The sequence below is a fragment of the Curcuma longa genome, chromosome 10 (assembly GCF_044706935.1).
Source record: "Curcuma longa cultivar G26 ecotype Majalengka, Jawa Barat chromosome 10, ITB_CL_G26_1.1, whole genome shotgun sequence".
Lineage (NCBI taxonomy): Eukaryota > Viridiplantae > Streptophyta > Magnoliopsida > Zingiberales > Zingiberaceae > Curcuma > Curcuma longa.
This window is the reverse complement of record NC_133870.1, coordinates 3,992,440-3,996,035: the sequence shown is the minus strand read 5'-3', so window position 1 is coordinate 3,996,035 and position 3,596 is coordinate 3,992,440. Positions and strand designations below refer to the sequence as shown.

At 30.5% G+C, this 3,596-nt stretch overlaps 1 non-coding gene across 1 annotated transcript; it reads right to left on the bottom strand.

Moving 5' to 3' along the window:
- Positions 1 to 3,055: 3,055 nt before the first annotated feature.
- Positions 3,056 to 3,128, bottom strand: TRNAF-GAA (transfer RNA phenylalanine (anticodon GAA)). The gene has a single exon. It is a non-coding gene; the product is annotated as a tRNA-Phe (tRNA).
- Positions 3,129 to 3,596: the final 468 nt, after the last annotated feature.

Sequence of the window (3,596 nt, the reverse complement as noted above, 5' to 3'; positions counted from 1 at the left end):
CACTAACATAGCACAATTCAACTAGAAGGATTGGATAAAATCCCTTTGAATTCATAGATTCAACTAGACTCATCTTTAATTTACCCATAAGTAGAAGCCTTATCTGCACTTGGACGAGAGAATTTTGATACATTTGTTTCCTACCAAGTGAAAAATCGTAGATCCTTCCTCGTAATGCAAGTCTTAGAAAGATATCAATCTCTTGCATATATCGTAAAAGAAATTCAATATAACCAATCAATGAGGCAAATTCATATTTAACACTTGAACTATCTTTCAAGCTAGCGTACATTAATTAAACCAAAGTAACCAAGTCCATTGTGTCACTATTTGCAAATCACATTCGATTTGATATAAATAAATTAAAGAACAAGTGGCCTGCAGCTAAACTCTTGGCAAGCAAGCTAAGCTAAGCCTGTTATTTTTGATATATAAACTTTCTTATAAATTCTTGCCATAATAAAAGAATAGTCTCGACTCCTCCTGAAGCTAGCTACTTAATAATTTCTTAGCTTGTTGTATTGTATCAATGAAGAAGATAAGTGACAAGAAGAGCTATGAGCATGAGCACATAGGCTATGCTCTGGTCAACTGCTTTACCTGTGCAAAAACAATTAACGTTTCAGCAAATCGATCGAACAAAGCCCATTAATCAATCAACGTGGAGTGGAACTCCCAACAAGAACTACTGAACTAAAAAGAAATATAATTCTCACCGTCACTGGTTGCAGCATGCACTTGCTTCGTGGTCGGACTCGTCGCCGATACTTGACAAAGCAATGGGTGAAGAAACAGGGCGATCAAAGCATAAGTTAGAATGAGAGATGAAATTCTAATGGCTGCCATGCGTCTTTTCCTAATTTTCTCAGACGATTACAGCGAAATATGAAGAACTTACTCTGTAACTGCTCACTTGCAAATGTATTATATACATGCTAGGAAGGCTATTAAACTGTGTTATTTTCTGCCTACTACTTTGAACAGTCGTAGACCACCGTAGGCGGCTGTTTTATATTTTATTTGTGTTCAGGCTTTACTTTGACTTGTTGCAGTATTGAATGCCTTTGATGGGCGCTTCTATTTTTAAAAGCCGACTATATTACAGGATTTGTGTGGTAACATATCTCAAGTTGTGTGAATTTTAGAAAACTTATAGTTTTCTATCTAGACTATGAAATTCATATATAAGGGCAATCATACTCACTCATCAACACCATTAAAGAATTTCGAAAACTTCTTTGGTTTAGACCATATTAAAATTTTAGATATTTTAGGTCCATCAGTGAATTTTGATTAAAACACACCAATGACCTTAATTAGGCATCTTAAAAATACTTCAAATCAAGTTCATTGCACTCATTACAACGACGCCCTAAAATATGAATTTCACAACCTAAATAAAAAATTATGAATTTAATTTTAAAATTGATATATATAACCTTGAGATATTTTATCACACGCTAATTAGAGAACTTAGACATATTATACTCACTTTCTTATACTATTAAAGGATTCCTAAAACTCCCCTAATTCAAACCAAGATGTTAAAATTTTGAACACTGTAGGATCATCATTGAAATTTGACAAAAATTTGTTAATGACATTGAACATCTTAGAAACACACTTCAAAGCAAACTTATTACACTCTTTGTAACTTCCTGAATGCAATCATGTCCTGAGACATGGATTAAGGGTATTAAGATTATTAAGATATTAAATTTATTAAGGTGGACTAATGTGTCAGGATCCATCGATTGATGAGTTTAGGATCAGTCAATTATTGTTGTGTCAGGATCAATTATCAACATCAATCTAGGATCAGTCAAGTATTGTTGTGTCAGGATCAATATATCAACTACTAATTTGTATAAGTTCAATAGAAAATTTTATAATCGACTGACATAATCGATTAGAGTTCACAAATAGAGCATAAAAAGTTCAAAAATAGACTTGGGCAATCAATTGGATATCAATTGATGAGTCAGGAACAATCGACTAGTGATGAAAGAGGAGCGTAATGAAAATTGGAGACCTATTTTGATAAATATAAAATTTGGATACGTAGTTTGGATACAAAGGAAAGTTGATTACCTGGTGGTTTAGTAAATTTTTGTATTTATATACATAGAATACTGATGAGACCTACTATCTCTCTTATTTTTAAAATTATACTCTCTATTTTAATATATGAGAATTTAACGTTATTTTTCTAATAAATTGTTCTCATAAAATTAAGTTGTCTTATCTAAAAAATTTAAATTAATTTTTATAAAATAATTTTAAAAAATCTACATTATTATATATATTTTCATATTTTAACAATATAATAAAATTTATTAAATATTTTTAAAAATCTATCTTTTTCAAGTCTGGATGAAAAAGAACGAGGAGTTTGTCTATTCTATTTATTTATTTAATTTGTTTATTTGGTCTAGTCTATTTTGTCTATATGATTTTTAAAAGAATTGTAAGAAAAGAACAAGATAGGAGGTTGGTGAATAAAATGAAAAATAGATGGGTTGAACAAATAATAAAAATAGAAAATATGAAATTAATAAATCAAAGCACCAAGAAAAGGGAAAATTATATAATTAGTTCTGACGAAGTAAGGTATATAATTCTCCCCTTCTTTAAATTTAATTGTGTTGTCATGGAGAGAAGGCAGAAGGCAGAAGGATAAGATACAATTATTCTCTTTGATGCAAAGACAATGGACCAAGATTTGAATTTAGGGGAAAAGAATGAAGAGTTTATTGTTAGATATTTTAATTTACACTAACCTTATGCCTTCAATGTCTTCACTGAGACAGTTATATAAGTTTTATTATCTAGGCATTATGAGAATGTTTATAATAAAAACTCATGGCACACCAAACTAGTCTATGTGAAAATAAATATAGTTTGTAAAAATTAAAGTGAAACACAATTTATTATTTTTTAAAGTGTGAAATCACACAAATAATAGGTGGAGACTTATTCCTCCTAAAAGGAAAAACATGTAGCTTTTAAAGGATTTTAGTGTGAATTTTAAAATAGAAATGAAAAAAATAAAAAATGCGGTGAGCGTGGATCGAACACGCGACCTTCAGATCTTCAGTCTGACGCTCTCCCAACTGAGCTATCCCCGCAATTAATGATGGCAATTTAGAAGTACTTATATTAATTAAAAATTATGGATCCATGACCGTTTAATTTGTTAACCTATGTGAATATGGCTGCTTTAATAGTATGGAGCAGCATTTTAAACACCTGATTTGGAGGATCGTCCTTTGTGTAACTTATCTTCGGTTAGACAAACAAACTATATATATATGTTCTTCGATTCACAAATAAATTAAAATACGTACGTAGCTCAAGGATTATTATCTAATATGCAATTTTATTCGACTTTAAGGTGACTTATATTACTAAAATATAAATCCAAGTCTCCACACATTTATGCCTATAAGAAGACATACGAGCTTGCCAAACGTATTGAATCTCATTTCTTAATTTATTTGCATTTTAAAAATATAGGAGACGACTGTAGGAATAAATTGATTTTGAAAATGATTTAGAAGGACAACTATTGAGAGACTATGGGACTTGTGACAACT